We start from the raw sequence: 12,389 nt of genomic DNA on the forward strand, positions 1-12,389 counted from the left end.
GCTCGTAGGATTACTGTGTTCAGCAAAGTATGACTGAGCCAACCAACAGGACTGCAGAAAGACAAAATGGTTTTGTGTATTCATCCAACTTTGCACACCCAGCCTTGTCATAATTGAAGTGAGAGGCAGTGTAGTCTGACGGATGAATCGTGCAGCGGAGCTACTGGGGTCTAATTAGAGCTGGGGGCAGACTGCATCTGGGCAACTGTCATCCCTTTTTTTTTTTTTTTTCCTGTTGGTGGATTTTCCATTATTTTCATTATTCATAATTTATAATATGGGTGAATCAAAGGTCTTGGTCAGGACTGGAATCCTACTGTGCCTAGCGCTAATTAGATGTGCGCACGTGTGTGTTTGTGTGTGTGTGTGTATGTAGGCACGTGCACATATGTAAGCACCCCCGACTGGAGGAGCCTGGGTCTAAAAGACACAGAAATAACTGAATGGTAGGGAAGCTGGGAAATGACGTGGGAATTAATCATTAGGCACTGATTAACACACTTGCTTAGTTGTATCATATTTGGTTATTTGTATTGATATATCTATAACCAGATGGTGATGTTTAAACATTTGTTTGGTATTTAAAATTGTTCCACAATGTTTTGCACAGACAAATGTTGATACGACTCATTCTGGGTGCATTCAGTAAACAAGGAGTCTATGGTGACTGACTTAGACGTAGAAGAGAAACTTTCAGTAACTAATCCCAGTGAAATGGACTTTGACCTGAATGTAGAGTCCTGTTCCAGTTCCTGGGTTGCTCAGAATTTGCTCCACAGGGATCAGACTCCCACCTGCACCCCCTCTTCTGGTACCAACAGCTGATGTTTTGAAGAGCTGTATTAGACTACATGTCTTATGTAGGTTGGAGCTTATCCTAAGAGACTTACAAAGGTTTCCACAGCGAGGCTATGGAATACTGAGGATTTAAGCACACAATTCAAAAGTATTTAGCTCTTAGCTGGTGCTCTAAGGACTAGAACTGGCTACTTTGTGCATGCAGTAGATACGGTCGTGTTACCTGTTACACAGACTAAATCAGACCTCTTTCCTGCACTGGTTGTCGTCATCCTGGCACCATCTGTACTTTGAGGGGCACTGCTAACTCCTGCTTGCCTCAGGGAAGAAGCAGCTGAGAAATGGGAAGGGATTTTTTTTTCTTGACCTGCCTTTGGGTATTGTGCTGGGCAAGTTGAAGGTTGATACAAGTTGTTCTTACAGCCCTAGAAGGCATGTAATCTACTGAGACATGTCTTTAGTACAAATGTGCATTGTCCCTTGTACGGACAACAAAGCGAGATAAGTCATAGAATACGGACCTAGCCAGTCCTACAGCACTGAAGTGCCAGCAAGAGTGTCGGCCAACTTGAAACTGGGGGCTTAAAAATGGGGGCTTAAAGATGAGTCAGTATGTTAAGTATTTTACTGCAATATACAGTATTATAAAAGGGCAAAAAGCCCTGCAGAAACAAATGCACAGCATCATATATGTGCAGGGAAGTACTTCAGAAAAATTAACACATTACTGAGACATTGTTGCTGGAATAACAACATCCTCCCCCCCTTTAGAGTGTCAAACTCAATTTCTGTTTCCGAGGACAGAAGACCACTGGGTCAGCCTGGGATGTCCCAGAGAATTTTTTTTCACCATCATATTAGGCCATGTCTCATTGTTATTCTTCACTGAATTGTCACATGGAGAGTTGAATCTGAGTTCATTTGTCTTAGATTAAGGACGGTTTCAACTTCGGAGATTTATAGGGCTTTCTCCAAATTTATTGCAACTTTTTTTCTGCAATGCTAGTGCACTGACATTGGACCACATGGACGCAGTAATCTTTCATCTGCCTGAACAGTTGCAAAGCTGAATATCCAGTTTCCTTCCACTTTTTAGCTCTGTTTAGTGCATGTGGATAACACTAGCTGCTCCCTCTCCACATACTTCAAGCCATTTTCGAATACTGTTGCACTCCACATTGACCACAGTACGGCATATGGCATACATCCTCACCACTTAATAATACCGAGATTGTGCTCAAACTGTGGCCAGAAATCAGGCTGCTTAAAAGAGTGCTTCTGCAGTGTTGTGGCTGCCTGCTGATGTTATATCACTGTTTTTTTGGATATGTGGTGGCTATGTAAGCCTCCGGTGGCACTATGTCCTTATGGAAGGTGAAAGCTTGGAGACTGTGATCATGGCAAGGAGTAGGAACTACCGTGTGGGGCAGTGCCACGTTGTGACACGTGCGGTGCACACAGAATAAAGCTATGGTTGCCACTCTGAAACAGGACTAAAAAAGATGAATAAAATAATTCCTCTGTCTCAAATGGGCTGGAAACATGTTAGGAACAAACGCCAGAAAGTGGATCTGGGTTAACATTTGGAAACTGCATACATGTCTGAAGGGTGGTTTAAGCAGTTCTATTTTCGCTTTGAAAGGGAGCAGGAGCACTCTCTCAGTCCATTCTTAGCTGACAGGATCACAACTGTAAGGGGGGGCAATGAATACTAAGGCTTAGTAGCTTATTAAATTGCTCCAGTTATGTCACTGTTTGAATATGGCAGAAAGCTGAACTGAAGTCATTTAGATGCCTTTGAAAAATTGTTTTTGTGGCTTCAGGTTTTAGGGCAGCTTTCCTGGGGTAATTTAGCCTTCAGACAGCAAAGAGATATTTCAGATAGATACTGATTTACAGTTTGCCATAGGTAGGCTGTTATCTCCTCGCCGTATGATACACTGTTGGGTACAAATTAGGAAGTTTGCTAGTAGTCAGCAATCAGCCGTGGATTACAGCAGCATTAGATCCTAACTAACAATCCTTGCACCTAAGTAAGTTCTGCAGAATTTACAAAAATTGTGCTGTCAGCTGAAGACGCAGGTAGGACTTTGCCTTGTATTTGTGTGTGCTGTGTATTACTTAGCTTTCCTTCCAAAAAATTCAGGCATGAAAAGTGAATTGAGATTACAGAAACAACTGGATATTTCAGGTGGGCAGAAAAACAGAGCTACTCTACTCCCTTTGGGTGAACGTCAAAACTAGTGGGTCAGCCATGGGTGTGAACAGGGACAAGCAAATCCAACATCTCACTAAATAAGAGACATTAGTTCCTTGCTTAATTGAACATAGTGATCTTTCTCCCTACAAGCTGATGGCTTTGAAGCCATTTAGTTTTCTTTGAAAGTAGTAATTCTGGTGAGAATACAGCTGGTGAATTTTTATCATAGTTATATCATAGGTGTATCACTTTCCTAATCTTAGTTCATGGGCAGTATCTTTCATGTGACTGGACTTCATGGTATAATAAACAGTCTTTCTAACTATCCGTGTCTAACTGTTTTATTTGTAGCAACTGAGGTATTAGAAAGCAAGAAGCTTACATACTTTTTTTTTTGTGAGCAGTCATCCAAAATGGGATGAAGAATGTCTTTCCAATTAATTAATTTCTCTCGCATTCCTATTAGATAGAAGCTGTTGACTCTACTCCTTCTCAGCTATAAAGGTAAGATATTTGAATGGCTCTGTGAAATCTATTTTTAATCATATTGCACAAAGCACCTGGTTTAGCTCTTGCTAACATTGGTTTAAATTAGAAGGATCTCTGTTAAATTCATTAAAACCTATGATGATTTGGGTTAAAACCTAAAATATAATGAAACTAGGCTAAGTCAAAATAGAACAGACTTATGTAATTGCAGACATAATTGTTCCACTGCCTTTCCTAAGTCGTGAAATATGCTACTGTCTGAAGTTTTTCTACAGAAAGGTATCAACACCATATATTATCTGCAACACATTTATTTTTAGAGGGCCATAGCCTTTTTCATTTCTTTGACATAGTGGAAAATCTTGAAGTCTGGATCAATCTGTCTTAAAATCAGGGCACTGAGCCCAGTCCTAAACTCTTTCTCTTTTATTAGGCCAAATAATCCTCCTTTTCTAAGTACAAATTTACTTATCTGGTTTTACATCCATTCCTCCATCCATGTACTAATAAAACCCTCATCAGTGCAGAATTTCAGGGCTCCATTGAACATTTCTACTAGTCTTTAAAAGACAAGAACTTTAGTAACCCCATTTACTGTAATTTCAGTGCTGTAACTGAACTACCTTCAGCTCCATGTTTTCTGCAGAAATCTGATCACATCTGGATAAGGGTAATTTAACAGGTACTTTCTCCTCCCTTTTCCTCCCCTACTTATCTGATACTGTTAAACACTCAGCTTTGTTCTCTTTTACTTTATGACTTTGTGGCTCTAATGGCAAATCACATTATATTTCACCTTCTTTGGTGTAGCTTTCTGAAGGTTTGCATTCTTCAGAGCTCCTTGTTTTGATCTTTCATAATGCCATGTGACTGAAGGGGAAAATGATAAGCCAAGAGACACTCTTTAAACTGTCCCACTGGTGAATTTCTGCCCATCTGCTTTGACATACACAATAGTGATGAATGCCACTTTGCCTAGAACTGCTGTACCTAGGGTTTTTTTACTAATGTATTTTTATTTATAGTAAGATAACGTTGATATAAAGATGGAGCAATAGATGTAGAGATAACATCAATTACTAATTATTTTTATGCTTATGTAAAGCCACAGAAAGAAAATGGGGTGCTTTCTCATGACATAAAAGACAGAGTTTTGCTTTCTTTGTAAGAAGTTGCAGACTCTGACCAATATTTTTGGAGCTGTATGGATGTCTAATGGTGCAGCCAAGGACTGCTGAGGGGGGTTTTCAGCAATATTCCCTTGTCTTTTTGAAAATACCAGTGGACTCTTATCTGTATTTTTAATAGACTACCTCCCTTTCCAAGTAAAGCCCCGGGCACCTAATCCAGCACTTGCTGAAGAAATCAGTGCAAAGATTAACCAAATGGGATTCAACTGCCTGAACACAGGTGTGTTTTTAGATGACCAACGATATTTTACCTGGCCTCTAGCTGTTTCTCTGCCAGGTTGTCCTGTTGGTCCTAAAAGGCTCTGCCTTTAGTCCTGTGGCATTTCTGTCACCCTGCCAAAATCCCTCAGATGCCCTAGGGCATCTGTGATCAGGTGCCTGAATTACATAAAGGGTTTGCTCTGAATTGCCCTGTGGCAATTTCTCAAAGCCCGGATCAGATTCTAGGGAGTCTGAAGAATTTTTAACATTGACTTTCATGGAGGAAGAGATCCACAGTTAGGATGAAAAACACAGTTCTTGATCCTTCAGAATAACTATGCAGGTTAAGTGTGTGGGTATCTCTGTGGTCACAGCGACTACATACTGTACTCTGGGTGAGAATTTCATGCAAAGAGTTGCTGACATTTTCATCATAAATATGAGATAATATAAAGGAGAGCTAAATTCTCCCCTTTGGACTAAATAAAATACAAAGCTACATGTACGTAGATCTGAGGGTAGAAATTGGCTTTGATGTGCTGTTCTCTGCTTCTGAGCAGAAAGTGAAAACAGCCATATGTCTGTCCTGGTTTTTTGGATGGGATAGAGTTAATTTTCTTCCTAGTAGCTGGTATAGTGCTATGTTTTGGATTTAGTATGAGAAGAATGTTGATAACAAACTGATGTTTTTAGTTGTTGCTAAATAGTGTTTATACTAAGTCAAAGATTTTTCAGCTTCTCACGCCCAGCCAGCAAGAAGGCTGGAGGGGAACAAGAAGTTGGGAGGGGACACAGCCAGGGCAGCTGACCCAAACTGGCCAAAGGGATATTTCATACCATATGATGTCATGTCCACTATATAAACTGGGGGCAGTTGGCCGGGAGGGGTGGATTGCTTCTCAGGGACTGGCTTAACATTGGTCAGCGGGTGGTGAGCAATTGCATTGTGCATCACTTGTCATTCTTGGGTTATATTTCACTCTCTTTTTGTTATCTTCTTTTTCATTACTATTCTTCTTATTATAATAATATATTTTTTAAAATTTCAATTATTAAACTGTTCTCATCTCAGCCCATGAGTTTTACTTGTTTTTGATTCTCATCCCCATCCCACTGGGGTGGAATGGGGGGAGCAAGCGAGCGGCTGCAGGGTGCTTAGTTGCTGGCTGGTGTTAAACCACAGCAATGACTCATAATTTCCAGGCAGAGACTCATATGCTACTAACCACATCTCCACTCTAACATCACAGTACAGAACAGCCTCTTAAACAGAAAGGAAATCCCTCATCTGGCATGAATGGCCCCTGCAATTTAGGCCCTTTATTTCAATACCCGTCCCTGTAGGTTACCCTATATACAGGGCATAAAGGTCTTTTTGAAAGCTGTCTACAATCTGAGGAGCCATTTAGGGTTTGGTCCCAGGGGCTTGGAGGCTTTACCAGCCTCAAAGCTCTCATAACATTGCTGCCTGTTCTACGAGAGAAGGTAAACCAGTGCTAACACACTGCCCTGGTAGGACAAGCAAATGTCACCACTGGGCATTTGCCCCTTCCCTTGGACAATCCCGTTTTGGATTGCCTGAAATGCACACTTGTGAGGGTGAAGCATGCACTGCTATCCAGTACTGTGCGGGTGTTTTGTTTCACGTACACAGTAACACCATTCTTGGGCGCTCATGATGCTCAAGAGTGCCTTTAAATGCAACTGTTCCAGGAAAAGACCTCTTTAGAAATATCATAGAGCTCAAAGTTTATCCTGGCTGCCTTCTTTCTGCTAGGTACCAGTCTGCATATTCTGCTCGAGTTTTCAGAACAAAGATGATTTCTTTGTTTCTTGAGCATCATCAAAAGCAATAACAGCTCTGGAGGACACATTATATGATAATAATAAAATGTACTCAGTACTGCCTTAAATGTTATGCAGTCATTTATACCTGTGTGAAAAATGGCTGCAAACTGGCTGTAAAACTCTCCTCTGACCTATGCCTATCAGTGAGGAATTCTGCCTTGGGACCTTTCTATATACAGTTTTCATGGAGTGGAGGAAAAGTGCAAGGCAGTTGAGCGTCTGACTTCTCTTTCTCCACGGTGTTAGTTTTGCATTTAATCATGCCACTCTGTTGTCTTGAAAGCATGAGGAACTCTGTAAACAAATGTATTGATGATGCACAAGTGCTAATAGATTCATTCACATTCTTTTTACTGTGCTGGCTGTGCAAAACTAAAAAGAGCGAAAAGCAGCAACTTAGTTTGCCAACAAGTAAATGCATAATCCCTGAATGCACTAGGAAAGCTATCCATTGAGGAAGAAAGCAACATGTTTGCAGACTCCATTTTTATGCTTCAATTTGTTCTTCCTAGCAGGTCACACCCAATTATCGGGTGATTTGTTAAACCTGTCACTGCATACAAATCTGCTGCCATCCTCCTTGAGGACGGGGATTTTTGAAATAGTTGACTGTAGACTTTATTCTATTTGAATGGTTGGAGAGATGTGCTTTTTTTTTTTTGTGGGTTGGTTTTTTTTTTTTGATTAAAGTAGTCTAAAAGCCAAAATACAGGGAAGTTAAATTGTGGGAGAAAAGAGCCTTAAGACTGCATCCCTTTGCTTTCCTAAACAATTTTCTAGCTCATTTTTAGTAGCATGACTGTATTATTGATTAAAGTAAACTATAATATACAGCCCTTATCTTACAGAAGAAAATGCAGATCACTCATCCTTTCTTCTGTTAATACTTGCAGCTACTGGAATGTGGAGTCTGTAATGCTATACGCAGAAAAATATCTATATTCATCGATGTACATTGCATCATGTTTTTCAGCATCAGTAACCTAATACAGATAGGAAATAATTTACATACACACTCCTTTTCAGCCAAGCACCTTAAAACAACTCTCTAAACATAAATTAAGCTTCACAGCTTCCTGGTGAGTGAGGGAAAGTTGTTATCCTGATTTCACATGTGGGATAACTGAGGAACATAGAAGATGTGAAGCTTGCCAAGTCCACAAAGAAAGTCTTGTGGAAATGGGGATGGAATGCAGATGACTGGGCTCCCTGTCCTCTTTGTTACACATAAAACATCACTTCTCCCCAGAGGCATGACTGTTAATAGATACTCTGAGGTTGGTATTGAAGTGAATATGCATCATAGCTATATTGTGAAGAAGGTGGATATGTCTAAAATACTGGTCAAGAGTTGTTTTGTTTCTCAATAGGAAAAACCCAAACAAAAAAACTCGACAATGCATTAAGGACTTGTGGCTTCTCTGTGTAGTTATGTGACGTGACTTCTGTGGTCATCATCTTTAGGGTATTCCTAAGTGCTTTTGACAGCACAGGTTGTGCTCCCTTCTGATCTGTGTTGACATGACAAATCTGGGGAGGATTTCCTGTTGCTGTAAGTCAGAATAGCACCAGCCAGAATACCTTGAATAGAAGGATGTCAATGTGCATGATATTTGTGGAATATTTTCAGCATATTTTCTCATCCCACATTTTGTTTCCAGATGCCAACAATTGATGCTAGATTTCTAAATACTTTTTTAGAAAGCAGTTTCATTGTTGTATTTTCTTTGAGACTATTTTTAAAGAAGGTTGGCAGCCTGATTGAAAATTCATTAAAAAAGGAGAAAAGAAAAAGGGAATGTGTTCTTTTAACAATTTAGAGGGCTAAAAGTCTTCAGAATAATACACAACTTATTGGTTTCTCTGATATAATTCATTGGACCACCTGCTGCCCAAGGACATCTGCTAAGCTATAGAGTTGAACTAACTTCGATCATGCAAAAGAGAGATTGGACTGTGCACTTTCCTCCAGTGACTGGAAAATGGTTACCAAGTGGGGGGGAATTGGCATATGTGATCTGTTTCTACTGTGCTGCTTGACTAGGTACTGATAATTCAGCAATCTGACAGGCTATGGCTGGGGAGAACAGCACAGTCATCTTAGATTATCTCTTTTAGCCTAAAATGCAACAAGAGAAAATATAAGAAGTTGTGACTGAAGTGAAAATAAAATAAAATAAATAAAAGCATAAATGATATCACTCTCCTAATGAAAGGCTCTCATCTTTTCATTGTATTTAATTTGTGAAGCATGAGATGAGAAATCCAGAACTGCCAAGTTAGTTCAGGAAAGAAGTGGAAAAATGAATTGAAAATTTGAGAAACTTTTTTCTAGTAGTATAAAATGACATTTAAAAAACCAACAACAACCAAAGCATCATTTTATGTGATGTGCAGCCATTGCTGGGACTGGAACTGGAATCTGAATGATTTTGACTCATTGTTCTCCAGGTACCAGGGAGCCCTGTAGGAACACCGTGGAGGACAGTGCAAAAGCTGAGGCAGTATTATCCTAGCTGACAAATCAAACTTTGAAAAGACGAACTGTTCTTTATAGCACAAGGGTCATTCGTTTGTACTGAGTGATCATTGCAGAGGCAGGAGACAGCTGGTGGCAATGGGAAATAATCAACCAATTCCTTTAACAACTGGCTGCTGTGTGTTTACTTTGGCATGCATATATATACATGTAAGTATACACTGCAGTATTTTAAAATGTATGTATGTCTCTGTGTGTCTGTGCTTATTACTGTCATCTTGTGAAATCAGTCCTTTCATGAAATAATTAAAGGTTTCAGGTATTTTTGCCAACTGACTGGCATTACAGGTGTTCTGGATGATATGCCTGTTTCACTTGGTTTTATAAACTGACAGAAGGTGAATCCTGGCATTATCCATGTGCTTTCACACTGTGGTTATGTGGGAAATAATGTCTCTAGCCACTTCTTACTATTCAGGGAATTAATAAACAACAGCAGTGACACAAAGCAAAAGAGCAGTCATGCGTGTTTCAGTCCTTTGGAAATTCCCTAGCCATGGGACAACGTGCCCTTTTGTTGACTCTCCTTCTGGGAACTTTCTTACACTCAGAATTTCTCCAAGTAGGTTGTCTCCTTTTAATATCTGTATTCTTTGTAGGTTATTTCTTGCAATTTGTTCATTGGAGTGTGAAGGAGAAGCTGTTGTTCTTTGGGTGGGAGTCTCTTCTGTTTGGCTCCCACACAGCACCAAAATCATGCTTATATCCAGAGGTGCTTCAGGAGATTAGTGGGTTCGTTTCAGATAATCAGGACACATTAAGATTCAAAAATTCCAGGAAGGGCTGGTGCGTGAGTGACCCAGGACTCCTGCTGTTCTGGTGTTAGTCTGTGGTGGAGCAGGATGCTAGAAATTGCTCCAAAGTTAGCAATTTGGGAGAGGGTAAGATTGACCTGGAGAAAACCAACTCCCTCCCTCCCTTCCAGGTGTGTGGCAGGGTCTCAGGGCACATCTGAAGCTGCTCCTATGACTCCATCTCTTGTCTCCAATCAATTAAAAAAAAAAAAAAAAAGAATCATAAGGCCAGAAAGTCTCAGCAATCTTCATTGTTGTTGGTGGACCTGTCACTGGATCTGCACCTGTTTTCCTTTGCCTCCTATCGCAAATAGATGTTTCCTCACTTTGAGAGGCAGTGGGTACTCTGCCATAACAGCAGCACTCTTCAGAGTTTTTGCAGCTGAGACTGCTCCCCTGGACCATGGTCTCCACCTGATGGTGCTCATTAATGGAGTCCAGCACACCATCAACTGCTCTCATGGGTTATTCTCCCACGCGCTTTGACGTGGAGCCTTTCCTTGGCAGGTAAGTGTGAGTCGTAAATTGTAGCCCTAGCAAGGGTTAAACTGTCAGATTATCACTGAAGGGGGAATGCCTTCAGCAAACCTCTGTAGCAGCACTGAGGGTGGAAGCTGGCTGCAATGAGCTATGTAAGTGAAGGCACTAGCAGGAGGTCACCCTGGTCCCAGGGTAACTACTGGGAGTAGCGCTCGTCTGCTGCGTGTAGGCAGGACTCAGATTTCCTCTCATGGCTGTAGGGATCCCAACATTACATCGTTAGAGAAGCTTGTGATGTCTCATTTGATAGAAAGGGCCAAGCAAATTAAAAGGGTGAATGCTGAATCATGAATACAGAGATGGACAAGATATAAACGAGAGGAAAAATTTACTTTCTCTTTGGTATTGTCTAGCCATATACACGTTCAGTTCCCACCCTCGTTCCCCTCCTCTCTGAGCCCCTGTAATCTGTTTTAGGGTGTTTTTTGAAAGCATTTACTTTGTAAAATGAAAAAAAAAAAATCACTTTCTGAAATAGTCTCAATTTTGAAAACAAATGTTAGCTCTGTGATGTGTATTGCTGTGTAGTTCTAGGTACAAATATGAGCATATAGTTTTAAAACTAAATGTAATAGAAGCATTGTTTCACTTGTCCCATGATCCAAGAGAAACCAGGTTTAGGCATTTCCCACAGTATCTATCTATGATATCTGGTAATTTTCTGAAATAATTGAAAATTTTAGTCATATCTGGGATTGAAGCAGTCATTTCATGAAATGACTGAATGTTTTAGACATTTTCTAAAATGACTAGTTTGCTGTATGGCTACAACATACACACATGCAGATTTATAGAGGAAAGAAGGGGGATCAATGGCTTCAGTCCTATGATTACTCTATTTTCATCTCTCTATCCTCCTCAGCCTGCTATGGTATCAGTGGCCAGGACTACTCTTCAGTGCTTTGCCTTACAGGAGTTTTCTTTGGCTCTTGGAACAACAAAAAGCTGCCACTGTTTGTGAATCTTGGGGTAAGTGCCTGTGTCCTGTCTCCCCTGATATAGGAGCCAGCATCCATGTGTTTTTTGCAGCTTGTTGTTTGTGTGGAGCTGTCGCGTCCCAAAGTTTGAGCTACTCAGGTTCGTGGATTTCCTTTGTCAGAATTAAGGTGAAACGACACCAGGGGAGTTCAAAGAACAATCAACATTTATTCAACCTAGCTAACCTTGCCCAAGTACAAGTGAACTTATCAATATGAACCTTGCAACATGTCGTTAAGCCGCTGTTTGAAAAGAGAAGGGAGATGTAGAAAAAGAAATGGAAAAAGGAACATGAAATGTATCAGAAGGAGAGTCCTCCTGATGGGTCAGGAGGTTCAGAGCGGACCCCCTTGCTTTCTGGACTCCTTCTCAAAGAGGAGCCCAGGGGCGGCTAGATCCACTCCTAGTCTCAGACTTGGTCAACGGTTTATGTTTAAAAGGATGAGGTGTAGGGACTGTGGAAAAGAGGAGGAAAAGAGGGAGAGAGAGAAAGAGAGTAAGAAAGAAAGAAAGAAAGAGAGAAGAAAAGGGTTTCACCAGTCCTGGGTCCAGCGTTGGTCCAGCCAGGTCCAGTTCCGGAGGGCGCGCACTGAGAACTCGTTCTCCCTTCTTTTATAGTGTGTCAGTTGATGGTCTCGACATGCGCAGTTCCCGTTCCTGGGATTCTCTGGAATCGGTCAGTGAGCTTTGGGCGGGGGGGGTGTGTTCATTGCGGAGTTGCCTCTCTTTCCCTGCTGGCATGACTGCTTAAGATAGAAGCACAGTCCCATCTTCCGTGGGGCCTTCTCCTCCAGGCGCATAAGCTGTGCTCC

The 12,389-nt window shown here is 41.0% G+C and overlaps 1 long non-coding RNA gene across 1 annotated transcript; it reads left to right on the forward strand.

Moving 5' to 3' along the window:
- The first annotated feature begins 6,954 nt into the window (after positions 1 to 6,954).
- On the forward strand, positions 6,955 to 11,747 carry LOC121233825. Its single transcript, XR_005934032.1, has 3 exons — positions 6,955 to 6,965; positions 10,392 to 10,396; positions 11,647 to 11,747. It is a non-coding gene; the product is annotated as an uncharacterized LOC121233825 (long non-coding RNA).
- The last annotated feature ends 642 nt before the right edge of the window (positions 11,748 to 12,389 follow it).

The sequence above is a fragment of the Aquila chrysaetos genome, chromosome 15 (assembly GCF_900496995.4).
Source record: "Aquila chrysaetos chrysaetos chromosome 15, bAquChr1.4, whole genome shotgun sequence".
NCBI lineage: Eukaryota > Metazoa > Chordata > Aves > Accipitriformes > Accipitridae > Aquila > Aquila chrysaetos.